This window comes from Sceloporus occidentalis, unplaced genomic scaffold (genome assembly GCF_023333645.1).
Source record: "Sceloporus occidentalis isolate IW3139 unplaced genomic scaffold, rSceOcc1.0.p SCAF_21, whole genome shotgun sequence".
Lineage (NCBI taxonomy): Eukaryota > Metazoa > Chordata > Lepidosauria > Squamata > Phrynosomatidae > Sceloporus > Sceloporus occidentalis.
The window spans coordinates 5,287,701-5,303,993 of NW_028317001.1; the positions used below are offsets into that span (position 1 = coordinate 5,287,701).

Genomic DNA, 16,293 nt, shown 5'->3' on the forward strand with positions numbered 1-16,293 from the left:
TGCAGCATCTCTCACACTTCGCCTGCCCCACCCTGCATTGTGCAAGAGTTTAACCAGAAAGCTTTCATTAAGAACAAAAAACACACACATGCGTAAAACCAACACCTTCTAAGAGAGAGACATCCGGCATGCTGAATCAAATTGAAATCCTGAACCATACCGGATGCTCATTTTGAGATCTTCCTGCTAGCATGACACAGGTAGCACTCATGCGTCAAGAGAGAAAAGTGGGGGGAAACCCACATAGATACACACCCGCATCCCCACACCCTTAAGCCAAAGTTGGCACCACTGCATTAAGTCTTCGGAGAGTCATAAAAAGCAAATTAACCTCAATTAGTTTGCCAGCAAAATGTGTGAACATGTTATCTAGCAGAGGGCTTAATCCAGGATTTCCAATCTTTGGTTTCACCTAAGCATGGCCACTGTTGAACTCCATATGAAATATTGTGAATTACAGCCGTCTAGGAAAGGACTGTGCTCCGGTGGGCAAAGCACACAGCTGGCACACAGCATGGCACCTTAATTCAACCCTTGGCATCTCTGGCTAAAACTGATTTAGGGATTAAGAAAAAGAGAGCATAGGATTGCTCCCAAAGGTTGGAAGCCAAACACTAGAGTTTTCAAATCAAGATAATAGGCTTTTCTTAGCAGGCGACCTATTATTTATAGGCTGCTTTTCACAACAGTGTTCGGCCCGGTCAAACGTCGACAGCAGGACATGCTGGTTTAAGGCGCAAGAGAAGAAAACAAACTTTCCTAAAAACAGAACTCCTGTTGCTCATTCAGAAGCAATAAATGGCCAAGCAGATGTTTATATCCGATTACAGATGCTAACCATGTGCTGAGTGCCTTTTTATTGCTTGAGCTAATTGTTTACGGATCATTTTCGTACATCCAGTCTCCCTGCAATCCCGAGTACTAGCCATGCCGACTATGCAAAGATGTGTGCGCGTGTGCCTTCAAGGTGCCTGCCGACTTATGGCGACCCCATGGATTTCATAGTTTTTTCATAGGCCAGGAATACTCAGAGGTGGTTTTGCCAGTTCCAAACATGTGTGCACATGTGCCTTCAAGGTGCCTGCCGATCTATGGCGACCCCATGGATTTCATAGTTTTTTCACAGGCCAGGAATACTCAGAGGTGGTTTTGTCAGTTCCTTTCTCTGAAATACAGCCTACAACACCTGGCATTCGCTAGCCGTCTCCCATCTAAGTCCTAACCAGGGCTGACCCTGCTCAGTGTCCAAGATCAGATGGGATCTGGTGCCTTTAAGGCAGTGGTTCCCAAGCCTTGGGCTGCCAAATGTTTTGGACTTCGGCTCCCAGAATTCTTGACCGTTGGCTGAAGCTTCTGGGAGTTGAAGTCCAAAACACCCGGAGGACCAAAATTAGGGAGCCAACGCTTTAGGGCACGAGGTCCATGCAAATATACCTGAATTTCAGATATGATGCACCATGCGTCTGAGGAAATGAAGTGTGATCCACAAAAGCTCAGGGTAATATAAACTCTGTTATAAAGGAATCTCATAGCACTTTGAGAGACTAACTGAAACAAAGACATTTCTAGCATAATATTATATGGATTCCACTAGATGCAGTCCACTAAATCCCCTGCTAGAAATTTATTTGCTAGTCTCCAAAGTGACATTACAGGATTGCAGATTATTTTTAACCTGGTGTGTTTTAAATTTTGTATGTTGCGATTTTTTAAAATGTTTTACTGTTTCAACTGGACTATTTTAATTGTTTTTCAAGTGTTGTTTTAATGCGTGTATATATATATATATGGATCCCAACTTGGGAGAAAGGCGGGATAGAAATAGAATAACATAAAATGAAAATGCTGTAATAGACTAACATGAGAGTTAGCATGGTTTACTGGTTTGAATGTTGGGCTATGACTCTGGAAGGCAGGGTTCAAATTTATGTTTTATGTTGAAAAGCTTTGTAACTAATATATATATATATATATATATATATATATATATATATATATATATGGCAGTCTTCATATAGTTTAACCTGGTCATAAAGAAAAAGATCACTAGGTCAGCTGTCATCTTATTGCTTTTCAGATAGTTGGTAAAATCTGCCTGGTTCAATCAGCTTTTAAGTAACAGATATTGCTTCTTAACTTTGGAAGGCTCCTATGGTTTTCCTACTGAAGTGTATTTCAGCTCTTTTATGATTTTAAATTAATTCATTTTATGGCTAACTCACTAACTCACTAAGGCCTGTTACAGACAGGCCAAAATAAAGCTGCTTCGAGTCACTTTGGAGGAATGGTATTTCAATGATACATGCGTCCTATGAGTCTGGAAGCTGCACCAAAGCTGCACTCCAGTCCTTAGGACTGGAGTGTGGCTTTGGTGCGGCTTTTGGATTCTTAGGATGCATGCATCATTGAAATACCATTCCTCCAAAGTGACTCAAAGCAGCTTTATTTTGGCCTGTCTGTAACAGGCCAAAGAGACAATTTAAAAGCACATTAAACAAACAGAGGGGAAAAGCCGGCTTTGAATATACCCCAAAATACCACTTGAACCAACTTAAAATTCACATATTCTATCAGTAGCTATATATTCAAAATCAATAGTTGTACACCACTTTGATCAAATTTTGGAAAAGCGGTTTATAAATAATAAAATTATTATTATTATTATTATTATTATTAGTCAAAATTTCGGTAAACTAAAAAATTCCAGGCAGCAAGTTATTAAGTTAATTAAATAACTGCATAACTATACCCAAAATTTAAAATGCTTATTCACTATTATTCCACATTTCTCACATTTCTTCTTTCTTAACAGAGAGGTTTATTAAATTCCAAAATTTATGCCTGTTCGAATCTTCTATGGAAAGGAATGTGTTATATGTATAGTCACTATATTTATTAGTATTATGGAATTTTTATTAAAATTGCCATGTTTACAGGTTGACCGCAAAAGATTTAAGGCTGAGAACGGACCCTCACTTTGTATATAAAGACTTTTTGGAAACACTGCCTAAAACTGGTGCGCATTTTAAAATATTGAAAATAATACCACATAAGAAAAGTTGGCTTTATGTAGAAAGCAATGCCAAGGAATACTTTGTTAAATTTAAAAGCAGAAATACCCTTCTGTTTCCTGATCCAAATACAGTTCTTCTCAAAAGCTTTTGAAATTCAATTTGCAAAATTCAGTTTGCAAAAACCAAAGGATTAGGACACACTTGTTGACATATTTTGCTGTGATCCAGGAAGGTATGAAGTATCTAGAGATGGCACTTTGGGAGATATTATTTGCACCTCTCCAAATTAAATGTGGCACACAATCTTTTCTAAGTTAGTCAATGGTTTATAGTAATAGGTTCTCATCTAAGGTTTGGATGACTGTTTTGAGGAGGGAAGGTTTGTTTTTTTCCATTTCATAACCTATGACAATGAACTAAGAAATCAGAATTAAAATGCATGCCACAAAGAACTAGTGAAGAAATGTGGTAGAGGCATACCCTGAATATATACTTCCCTTCTGCTCAAGACGATGGCATTTAGATGTGATCAGCAAGGCCATTTTGGTAATATCACAAGCATTGCTAAGATATCGAATAACAATACAGAAATGTGGTGGAGGCATACTCCGAATGCATACTTTTAAGGAAGGAGAGGGATAGTGGGATTATTTTATTGTGTTATATGGTTTTATACTGATGTAAAATGCCTTGCTTTTTATTGAAGAGGCAGGTTAGAAATAAATTATTATTATTATTATTATTATTATTATTATTATTATATACTTTCCTTCTACCCAAGCTGACGGCATTTAGATATGATAACCAAGGCCATTTTGGTAACATCACAAGCATTGCTAATATAACAAATAACAATATAGAAATGTGGTAGAGGCATACCCCGAGTACATACTTTCCTTCTACCCAAGCTGATGGTATTTAGACATGATCGGCAAGGCCGTTTTGGTATTACTAAGATATCAAATAATAATAAAGATCAGCGATTCCCAAACTTTAGTCTTCCAGGTGTTTGGGACTTCAACTCCCAGCAGCCTCAACCAGGTTGTCCTACATTTTGGAAGCCGGCGTCCAAAACATCTGGAGGACCAAATTCGGGAACCGTTGATGAAGATGATCAGGTAGAACAAAGATTAAGTGTGTACCAGATCGTCTCAGGATTTTAACTAAACACCAACCTCGATCAATTCATCCGTCGATCATAATCTATAGTTCGACAAAAGGTGGCGTTTGAAATTGAAATAATATTGTTTGGGGACCCAATTCATCTTCCTTAGTCCAGCGCTTCTATGGACTGGTGCTGCAGTGAGTTTCCAAGGAAGGAAGAAAGAGTTGTAAATGGGAACCAATATTGCACCAATTCCTGGGATGGAAAATGCTTGCCTTCAAATAACCTGAGAAACACTTCTCTAAATAAAGCTTTGCAACATGGACATTGTGCATTTTGGTTGTCCCAATAAAGGCATCACTGTTTGGGGGATTTTTGACGTTATTGGATCCCCTAAATAAAGGTAGAAATGTGCCGAGGACAAACGTTGAATGAATGTGGCACCCACTAAACCAAAAAATAACACGCTGGCATAGAAATCTGGTGGGCGAAGGAACACGTGGAGAGGCTTCACACACTTTTTGTGTTGTTACTGTGTGCTTTCAAGTTGTTCTCGGCTTACGGAGGCCCTAAAAAGACCTTGGTTCAGAGAGGGTTTGCCATTGCCCTCCTCTGAGGCTGAGAGAGTGTAACTTGCCTAAGTGGGGTTCTATGGCTGGATAGGGATTTGAACTTTGGTCTTCCAGAGTCTTAAGGTCTCTGGTTGGAAATGAAGAAAGGACAACCTATATAACCTTCAAAATCACTGGGATAGTAATAGTAATAGTGAGGGAGAAGATGGTGGAGGGTTTTTCGGTGCAAGCATCTGGTTTGGTGCATACTTTAGCTCTGCTAGAACATGGATGATCCATTGCAGATGTGCGTAGGTTATAAACTATGGAGGGTATGGTCCATGGACATGGATTAGATCCTACCTTTAAAATAAAGGACAATTTCCATAGCATAAGCATGTAACTCTGTTGCCATAAAGTTGTTCATCTTTAAGGCTTTCATCTATTTTTTTTTTAAAAGAGGAAAAATGAAAAGATAAGGAAAGGAGAAGTGAAAAGGAAAATATTTCCTTCTGCTCAGAGATTTCATAAGGTCTTTCCACTACAATATTTGGTTTTAGCTCCAAATTTTCAGTTCCTATTCTGCCAGAACTATTTCGCAAGGAACGTGGGTTATCTGTAACGTTTGCAATTCAAGACACCAACGAAGTTTTTCTCGGTTTGGTTGTCAAAAGTATATTATAAAGTATAGTTATGTTATATTGTGCATTATAAAGTACAGTTAAACGCTAGGTTTATAGGGCAGTCCAAACAGATATTATGAACAGGTATAAGCTACCATACTCTAGGAAACTGAATTGGCTTTTAAGTTTGTATATATAGTTTAAACATACTTGCTGCAACAACAAAAAAAGGTGCAAGGCAGTAAAAGTTACAAGAATTGCATTGTTAAAAGTCAAGGAGAAAATAAAAGTGAAGGAGGTACAAAAGGAAGAAGGCCATCATAAACAGAAAGAATTAGATATTTAAATCTGGCATTTTGAGAAAGTGTAAATACTTTGATTTTGGATACTAAACTACTATGGATTTCAATAAGTTTTCCTCCCATTAAAGATGCTCAAGATAGAGACGATGGGCAACCATTTATACAATTGTTTTATTAATTTAAATGGCATACTATATTTTTTTTAATTACAAAAATCCTAATGTAAAGAAAGCATTGAAAACGCTGCGAAGAGAGGGAGCAAAAACCCAAGTGCACTGTTTGCTTGAGTAAATTCAAACAATTCTTAGCTAACTTTGAATATAACTTTTCTGTTCCTTCCACCCATCTTTCTTTCATTTTGTTTAAAAAGGCATCAAATATACCAGGAGCAGTATTTTAAAAATCAAATTCTAAGACAAAGCCAAAGACAAAGTTAGATATTGGATATTAATGATTGGATATTGATGCCAAATAAGTAACGGGAGCCTCTATTTTTTCCTATTCACATTTTAATTTTCCCTCTAAAATCCTAAAAAGCTTAAGACTTCAAATAAAACGTACTGTAAAAAATAGTGAGGTGGGAATAATGGGGGGAAATGATGATATATTAAACATTCAAATCCTAATAGCCACAAGGAAAGCAAACACAAAGTGGATGAACAGAATGGCAGAAAGAACTGAAAAGATTAAGATTTCTAATTGTTGCATTTATAGTTTCAGGTCCTCCCCAACTTTCCGAAAATACAACCATCCCCGAACCTTTGATTTTTCTTAATGAGAATTTACTCGTGTGTATTTCGCTTAATAAGAAAAACCACTCAAGACAGATATCTCTCTGTAGCGAAATCAAAAAGCTCTTTCACAGTTTCGGTTCTCAAAATGCTAGAAACGGCCAGTTTCGCCACTTTTTAAAAACCCCATCGTTTGAAAGAATTAAATAGATATGAGATTTGAAAGTTACTTACAGGCAAAACATTATTTTTCCCCCAAATTAAAGAATTTAGACTCGCTTCTCCTCTCTTCCCGGTTAATATGATTCATTTTCCCGATTGTAAGGATATTTAATATCATTATTTTTTTTAGTCTCAAAAAGATGACTAGGGCAGGCTTGGGAAAGGGTTTCCTGCCACTAATGCCATACCGGCCGGGAATAGTTAAACCATTAGTTATTACTTCATGGGATTAATCATCGCAACGCACAAAAATGGTGCTGGGAACAGGCATTTTTTAAACAGAGGATGTTGAAATAAAGATCGACTCATAAACTCAGGTTGACAGGGCTTAAAAGCTTACATTCCCTAGCTATTGTCTAGTTGCCTTTAATGCAGGAATGGGCACATTGTGGCCCTGGGCCACAAGTGGCCTCCAAAGGATGCTTTTTTAATCCTTCGATACCTCCAAGGTAATTTTTCTGGCCACAAAATGAGCATGAATCATGGCTTGTGGAAGGCAACAATTTCATTTTTAAATTGTCCCTGTACCTCTTAACATCCAGATAGTTTTTAGTGGCTATATGGCTATGTTCTAGAAGAGTTTATTCCTGACGTTTCGCCAACATCTGAATTAGGAAAAACTGGTGCAGCCTCTACTTCTTGTCAGCACTTCTTCATCCACAGATGTTGGCGAAACGTCAGGAATAAAGTCTTCTAGAACATGGCCACAGAGCCCGAAATACCCACAAAAGACTATGGATGTCGGCCATGAAAGCCTTCGACTTCACATGAGAACCAGATGTTGACTTCTGGTCATTGAGGGTTGTGTGTGTGTGTGTGTGTTTTCCCAGTAGACTATATGGCCCACAAAAGGGTCCAGGGGTACGAAAGTGGTCCTTTGACCTGAAAACAGTTGCGCATCCTTGGTTTTATGGGACCAAAACTAAAATAAGCACAGCTTCGGTGGAGGGAAGCAGAACCATTCACATGAACATGTCCTTTGCAAAATGTTGCTTCTATATATGCTTTCTTGCTGGTTGAGAAAGGGATGAATTTGGTGGTTTGGGCAGACAAGAATGGTATCTCCTGGTCTTCAACCAGATCCCTTCAACAGGGATCAATTTAAGGGATATCATAATGAGGCACATCTACTGTTTTTCATTGATCTGAGATTCTAATTCACTGAACTGAGACTAAAGGGTTTCATGTCCCATTACAGGCACTAGTCTTATAGTGTTCGAATGGCTGTGTTACCACTGGTTCTGCCATTACAAATGGTCACTGTAGTTAATTTCAACTTTATAAAGCATTCTTCCAGGTAAGCCTTCCTACAAATGCCCCACATTGACCTGGCGTGTTTGGGTTTGTAGTCCAATACATCTGGAGAGTACCGAGTTAGGAAAACCTGTTGCAGCCTCTACTTCTGGTCAGCATGTGGGAATGTTAGTTTTTAGTTAGTTGGTTGGTTATACTACCGGATCAAAAAGCCATTGGTGGATGGCTTAGGACTATTGCAGCAGCCCATTTTTGGACGCCGCTCTTTATCGGTAGTGTGCTTTGTCCCTTAATGTTCAGTGCTAAGCCCACTTTAGCACTTTCTCCTTTGACTTCTTGAACCAAAATTAGTATGTAGAGAGATCTTATAGCACCTTTGAGACTAACTGAAAGAAAGAAGTTGGTCAGTGTGAACTTTCCTAGACTTCAGTCTACTTCCTCAGATGCATTTGGTCTATTATCTACTATTTGGTCTATTATCTATATTGGTCTCTTATCTATGATGAGCAGAACTAATTAAAAAACCCTTAGTTCCTTTTAGTTAACTTACTGAAAAGGATGCCATGCAATCCAAGCAACTTAAACAGTGAGCTCCGTTGTCATGATAAAAGGAACTAAAACAGCTATAGTAGCATTGTGGATGGAATGATGCAAACCCTTGTTAAGTGTTATGCTTTAACTACTGTCAAAAGAAAAAGTTAGATTCAAGAAGTGACTTCTGAACTTTGATTTGTACAACTGGAGATGCCAGGGACTGAACCTGGGACCTCCTGCATGCAAAGCAGGTGTGCCACCACCTGCTTTGCCATGGCTCCAACTTGTCTGGGAGACGGCTTTGCCCGATCATGAGTAATTTTTCTTTGCAATCTGCAGCTGCAGGGATCTGGAGGCTGGTGGGGGAGGACTCTGCAGCATTTAGAGTTCACACAAGGCAAGAAACGACCAAGACCCCTGTGGCTGAGACAGCATCCTACTTGTGTGCCCAAGAGAGTGTTCCAGAATCCTTTGCTACGGGACTGGCATGGCAAGATTGGTTCAGACGTTTGCCATTGCTTTGTCCTGGGGCTGAGAGAATGTGACTTGCCCAAGGCCACTCAATAGGTCCCATGGTGGAGTCTCCTTCCTTGGAGGTCTTTGGACAAGATGGCCATCTGTCGGGGATGCTTTGATTGAGAGTTCCTGCATGGCAGAATGGGGTTGGACTGGATGGCCCTTGGGGTCTCTTCCAACTCTATGATTCTATGACTCATAGGCCAACGCTCAAACCAACTTCCATGGAGGTCATGCCAAGAATGGCGCCTGGCACTCTTGACATGCAAATTGGGTGCTCTAAGAAACATCCCTTTTTTGTTTTGAGTTGCAATTTTAAACATTTATTTCTGGCTTTCAGTCTGCCTATGCGCCCTGCAGCTACCACCTGCGCCGGGTACAAATCAATCTCATGTCCCAAGCAAGCCTGTTCCTGTTAGCCTGGACTAGGGAAAGTCAAGGCACCAGCTGGCAAAGGTTTGATCCACATATTTAATATACCCAAGTCAACTTTATATTTAAAAAAAAAACAGAGTATGTCGCTTCAATCCCAATGACTAAAATGAGGAGAATAATGAGATGTTCCTTGTTTGATGCAGGACAAAAGCCTCTCTTGGCTTTTCCCACAAATAACTCAATTCCCTGACTTTGAAATGGAGAGTCCCAAGGAAAGTGGCTGCCTGAGGCAAAGCAGAAAATGGTGCCCAAATGAAGGTGCAGTCAAGGAGTTTTGGCACATGAATCAGAAGTGTTTCTCCTTATCTCTGGCAGTAAAAACAGAACAAAAACAACGAAATTAACAACTTGCTAGCCTTTCGTGACACCCAAAAATCCATTGTCTAAAGCAGCAATACACCCCTTCTAACAGTAGCGCCAGCCAACAAAATGGGGCAATGCGAGTACTATATTGGATCGCGATACACTAGAATCAGAGGAATGACAATTTCATTTCTAGGTCCGACATGTCCCTTACAATATGGTTTTATACCTTGTTTACTTCAAAAGTACTCTAAAGTGTAAGTGCCCATAGAGCAGCCAGTGTAGTGGACTGATAGGTCAGACATTTTGGACCAGGCCTTTTAAAGACCCAGGTTCAACTCTCCATTCAACTCCTTGGGTGACTATGGACCAGTCAATCACATAGTTGTGGCTGTAAGGCTAAAGTGGGGAGGAAGAAAGCTAGGTGTGTGTACTACAGCTTGTTAAAGGAAACGCTGGGCATAAATATAACTAAAAAATAAACAGAACTGCCATCTCACCTTCACCTTTATTTGAGGGAGGCTATGCTGCCTAGAGCTCACTGGAGGAAAGGGTGGGTATAAATGTAACTCATGAATGAACATAACTGTGGTGTCACTAGTCTCCTTTACTTTAGGAAAGGATTAGGCAACTTGTGGCCCTGTGGGAAATGTCTGAATGATCTGCAGAAGGTCTGAATGGCCAAAAAATCGGCACTCTGGTCCTTCAATAGTCCTCCATCCTTGACCTAGTGGATGGCAGTCTTTGCTGCTGGAGGTCTTCCAGCAATTGCTGGATAATGACTTGTTGGGGATGCTCTAGCCCTAGATTTCTTTCACTGGTTGCTTATCCATTTCCCGCACGATTCAAAGGGCTGGTTATGACCTATAACTTATATATGGTTTGGGTCCAGGCTATCTGTAGGACTGTATTTTCCCATGTGAACGTGGTATTACTTCTATTTCTTTTATTCTATAAATCACCCTTAGGAAAATGTGAAATATATATAAAGTGACTGACTGCTTTCCTGCATGAACTAGGCAATGTACAATGATCTTTCTAACTCGATGACCCTACTCCAGCTTGACTTTTCCCTGACACCGGTTTTCAAAGTGCAGCGAGTTCTATTTGTGGAGAAGGCACGCAACCACCCAACCGCCCGCTTGTCACCTGGACAAGGAAAAGCCCAAACATGCAATTTCTGACTATTATATAAATGGGCCCTTAGGTTACAACGAAGAGCGACTTATCCAAGAGAAACGCCAGTTCCCAAACCACAACTAAGACGCCGTAATTAAAGCGTGCTTTCAATTTGCCAGGTGGGGGTTCCCCTCCCTTTTTGGGAACAGGTTTTCCATCCGAATAGACGCGTGAATAGATGGAGGCGGGGAAGATAAGAAAAAGGTATTGGGAAAAAATTATTTCAACTATGCGTTCTGGGCTTTCCAGAGAAGCCACAGAGAGGGGCAATGGCAGCTGATAGGGCTGTTTGTGATATGGAAGGGGAAGAATGAAGAGACAGGTGAGGGGGAGGGAATGAAAGGCAATAAGGAAGAAGGAAAGGAGGAGCAGATGTGTGTGCGGACGGAATAAGGATTCATCACTACCAGCGCAGTCCTTGCATGCCTGGTTCAATCCCTGGCATCTCCAGTTAGTACGATCATATAGCAGCTGATGGGAAAGACATCTCCCTGATCCGGCTATCAGTCAGAACACAAAGTATCAGGTTGGATGAGTAAAAAGACTGGAATGGCATAAGGTATAATCAGTAAAAAGCATTAATGAAGAACACACAAACTAGGAGATGTTGCGGTAGTTTGCTTTTGCTTAAAGGGAAAGGCAAGACTCTGTCCCCTCTCCCTTCTGCTGAGTTAACTGAGTGCAAACTAATGTCCCATGTTGAACTCAGTTTGCAGCAGTTCAAATAATAAGGACAAAGGGGGAAAGTGGAAGGAAGAGTGAGAAACGGGGACATTTTGAAAGCAGCTGAAACTGGAGATGAATCAGGACTGTCCCAGTGCACTTGGGACAGTTAAAATGTAGGTGAGATTGAATTTTACTGGCCCAAGGTGACCTAACCTGGTTGAGAACGGATCTGAACCTGGTCCTGCAACTCCTGGGTAGGCTACCTAACCACTGGACCATACCTGCTTTCACAACCTGCTCCTTCCTCTCTCGCACTGGAGGTAAATGCGTGAAACTGAACTAGGAAATTTCCATTGATTTGGGTTTAGGATGTCTCCGAATCGCAGGAGGCCAAGCTCTCTTTCAAACCGATCTGAACCTCCCTGGAGTAAGAGGAAGGTTCTCTTTGCTTTCTTGTTTTTGTTTGAAGAAGTGGGGAGGAACAAGATTAAAAAAGACTGAAGTGGAAGAGTTGTGACAATATTCAAATCCTTAAAGGGGTGAGTCAGAAAGAAGTACACTTGGAAAAACAACCAAGCCTACTGAGTGTGCCTTCAACCAGGAACTCGAGAGATGCCATTTCAAACCAGTCTGACAAAGGTAACCTGATCCTGTCCACCAGTTATCTTTCTTTCTTTCTTTCTTTCTTTCTTTCACTCACTCTTTCACACTGGTCAACAGGTGTGCGAGGGAGTTAATGGAACACATCCAACCCCGGGAACATTCTGTTCTCTTGCTGATAGTCAAAGAAGTCTAGGAAGGAGGGAGAGAGAGAGAGAGAGAAAAAGAAAGGTTTACAACTCATTACTCAGCACTTCTGCTGGCGGCTGTCTCGCCTGGGAACTCGTCACTTCGCCCGCTTCGTTTGGGAAAGCAGGCAAGAATTTAAAACAGATGCACGGTTTAGAATGTGACTCATTAAAATGAAAAAGGCTATGGGGCGTTAGCGTTCCTCATCCGTTCTAAAACGGGTTCTTGCTCCCCACTTCGAGAAACATAAGATGCAGGTTAAGGGATGATCAGGATTCTGTGCTTAAAAGACTCGGAGAAGTAAAACGTGCAGCAAGAGCCCCCATATGACAGTTTCAGGTTATCTTGCAGACAATGCCGTAGATACTCGACTATAAGTCGACCTCATGTATAAGTCGAGGGCCAAATTATGGATTTTGCTATGACCCGTGGATAAGTCGAGGGTAAAACTTAGGGGCATATAGCAAAGGATCTGAAGGATGAAGCAAAGCAAAACAATGTCAAAGAAAGTACAAATTTCCAGCAGACATAACTCTTTGCGCTCACTCTTAAAGCTGGATGGATAAGAGAGTAGAGGGGGTCAGTGCTTCCAGAACAGATTATACTCTTGCTTTTCACCAGGGGTTGGTTCCTTCTTTTAACTAAGAATTAAGATACACTACTTAAACATGGATAAGTCAACTCATATTTTTGGGGGGGTCAATTTTTGACCCAAATTTCTAAACTTATACATGAGTATAGACAGTATTTACCTTGGCCAAGCCAATAACTCCTCAGAAAATACCCTTTTTTCAGTCCCAATGCCAACATTGGCATAGTTAGTTGGGTTATAAGAACAGGTCTTCTTAGTAGCTGCCCCTGGACTCTAGAAATCCCTTCCCTGGGAGACCAGAATGCCTCCATCTTTGCTTTCCTTTCATCAGCAGCAAAAGACCTTTTGATTCCAACATACTTTTAACACCAAGCTTTTAAAGAGTGGGCTTAGGGTGCTGTATTATGTTAAAGTAGATTGTTATCTTTTTAAAAGGATCGGTTTAAATTGTTTTAACACTGTGAATAGCTAAACTCGACTTTAATGGTATGTTTTTAAGCTATGTTTAGACCGTTCTTGTTTTAAGCCGTACGTTGACTTGCATTCCAATTCTGGGAGAAAGGCATCATCGTCGTCGTCATAGAAGATGATTAAAATATGCACGAGTTTAAAGGCTCTGCACATGCATTTGGTGGTTCTGAACGCCAATGTAGGACAAGGTTAAGATTAGGATGGAAAACCTGTTCCAAGAAACCGAAGATGCCAGTTCGAGTCTCCAATGATCCCAACAATGCTGTTGAGGATGCTGAACGTTCTTAAAATGTGGGAAGGAGGGTTGGTCAAGAGGCCAAGAAGCACATCCATTCCTAAAAGATGAGTGGCTTTCAAAATAGGGTAAGGAGTGATCTCATGCAAAACTGTGGCCCGCGGGCGGAAAGGGTTAAGAGAGATCCACCCAGACATGCATTGACAAAAATCAATGCCTCAAGGTCCAGGAATGTACAATATGCAGACAGAGCTTCCAATGGCCACCCATTGAGGCAACAGAGTTCAGATGCAAATAAACATGAATAAAAGATGGGAAACTGATTTGAGGAAGGAGAGGACCGAGACAGAACTGAATGGAAAAACTCTTGTGAGACACTTGGAAGTTGGAACTGGTTTGGGTGGGTGAGAAGAGGGGCAACATTTCCTCTCTCTTAAGCATGGCACCCTCCTCCCATCTTCTTTCCAACCCCTTTTGTAAAACCAGCTTGTAAGCTATTTTAAGCCTGCCTATTGCTGGCCAGTGACAAAGAAGCTGCAGCAACTGATTTCATCCTCTCTGGCAACCAAAGCAGTCCTTTATTCAAAACTTCGGGAGAATTTGGGAGCCAACTGGAGCAAATTTTTATGCTAACCAAGAAACAGAAGCTTGGCTTAACCGAGGGAATTACGTCAAGCAAAAGAAATGCCAGGCAGAAAACTTTCTTCCAAGCCAGGATCCAAAGGATCATGTAACCACCTCTGCGTGCTCAGCCGCTTTGGCTGTGTGGTTTTACTGAGTTGTTTTACGTTGCAAACAAAGCGACAGAGTGAGCCATTGTGGAAAATGAGGAGAGTTTCCATAGGAGCATTGCCTTTTTTTTCCTTTTCCAAAGGAAAAAAAGAAGTTTTAAAAAATCCCATTGAACACACACAAAAGCCACTGGTTTTGAACTAGTTTGGAAAGTGAGTATCACCATTGACAATTCTGTAAGGAAAGAGGGAGCATAAAAATTTAGGGGTGCTGAACCATGCATTCAGTTTGGGCATAGTTCAGGCAGATGAAGACCTGAAGCAATCCCATCCAAAGAAGTGTCATGAAACCCTATAGAAAATCCTAGAACAGCAGAGGACACTGAAAAGCACTCTGAGCAATCCAATTCTGAGATCCAGTAGCACATCTTGTGGGTTTTTGTCACCTACATCTTGCATTATTCAGCAGCATCTTGCTATGATTCTCCACAGCCTTATGTGGAAGGTTGCCTCTGGTTTCCGTTTTCTACTCATCAAGACCCAGATGCATGATTTCATTCCTCCAGGTTTGGTGGAAGGATGCTCAACTCAGGTCAGAAACAACTACTCGCATCATTCAAAACCTAGTAAAATTAGCTGATCAAATGAAGAAAGAAAAACCCCAGCTGCCTTCCTGAGATTACTATGCAGAGACCCTTCTTGTCAGGAAGGTACTCAGGGTCCTATCTGCCCTTTTAAATTTCTCATCTTGAATCATTTAAATCACTCGGTTGTTTCTCCTTTTTAAAATCTCTGCTGCTGTCTGGGTAGTTTGAAACGGTAAAAGGTCTGAAATGGTTAAATAAAACATTTCAGCCGTTAATTTATGGCCGGGGTGTGTGTCTTGCTGTTGCTTAGTGCCTTCAAGATTTAAGTGGAAAAGGTGAGACATATAGAAAAAGACTATCCTGAATATTGTGAGATATATATATATATATATATATGCATATATACATATGCATATGCATATATACATATGCATAAGTCCACCTTAAAAACCTGCACATGCCTTTTTATGGTTGTTGTGAAGGTTGGTATTCTCTTCCACCTTCCGCAAGAATTGAAGTACACCCTCCCAGGACTCATGGGATTGTTTTTTTGGCATCTGATTCATTTTATATAAAAGAAAAGGCTTTCTAACCTCCAAATAGGGGACATCCCTTTTAAGAAGGGGCATCTACCAGTCTTGTAAGAGACAAGCTTTTCAGTCCTCAAATAAGGGACATCTGATCACTCTAGCGCATGGAATCAGAAAAGCGTCTGGCTATGTCCCTGTAGCCAGGCATTGAATGCTGAGACCATCAGAGATTCCTGGTGAAATATGCCATCAGCCTGTGGACCGGATATGGGTACATAGCCACATACTTCCCCAATACCCTGCACTCTCCACCAGCAATGGAAAGCCATGGCAGGGGGCTATGGAAGCAAAACAGTGAATCCTGTGGGTGGTGAGTGGATCTGGAACAGAGGTTTGCCTAAGGAAGTCATACACTATTGCTGGATTGTGTAGGATCTTGGTGAACATTGCCAGAAAGCTAAATCAGCTTCAGGTCATGCTTTAAACCTGCTGCCGGGTGACTGTTAAATCGTGGTGACCAATCATACTTCCGGGTTCTTAAACACGAAGCACATCGGGTGTCGTTGGTGTACTTTGGGTATCATTGGTGTACTTTGTACTCTCCCTGTTACAGGAAGCAAACACCAAAAAGAGAAAAGAGAGAGAGAGAAAGCCTCTGCTTTGAATAGTGGGAAAGGAGCGAGTTCACGCAAACGCCGGCCAAAATTACTCCACAATGGCCTCTATCTGCAGAGCGGATCAGAATTTAACTCGTGACAAACACGTTCATTGTCCCAACTTGTGCGCCAGGGCAGGAAGCTGTCCACTTAGAACTCGTGACGCAGCATTAACACCAAAATATACAAGGTTAAATTGGATATGAACAACTCTTTCTCTCTCTTCCCCCCCCTTCCTCTGGAGTCCACGTTGACAAATTCTTTAAC

The 16,293-nt window shown here is 41.0% G+C and overlaps 1 protein-coding gene across 4 annotated transcripts in view; it reads right to left on the reverse strand.

The window, feature by feature from the left end:
• Nucleotides 1–16,293, reverse strand: part of LOC149301474 (vacuole membrane protein 1-like) — a 96,101-nt gene that overhangs the window by 36,136 nt on the left and 43,672 nt on the right. The window lies entirely within an intron of this gene.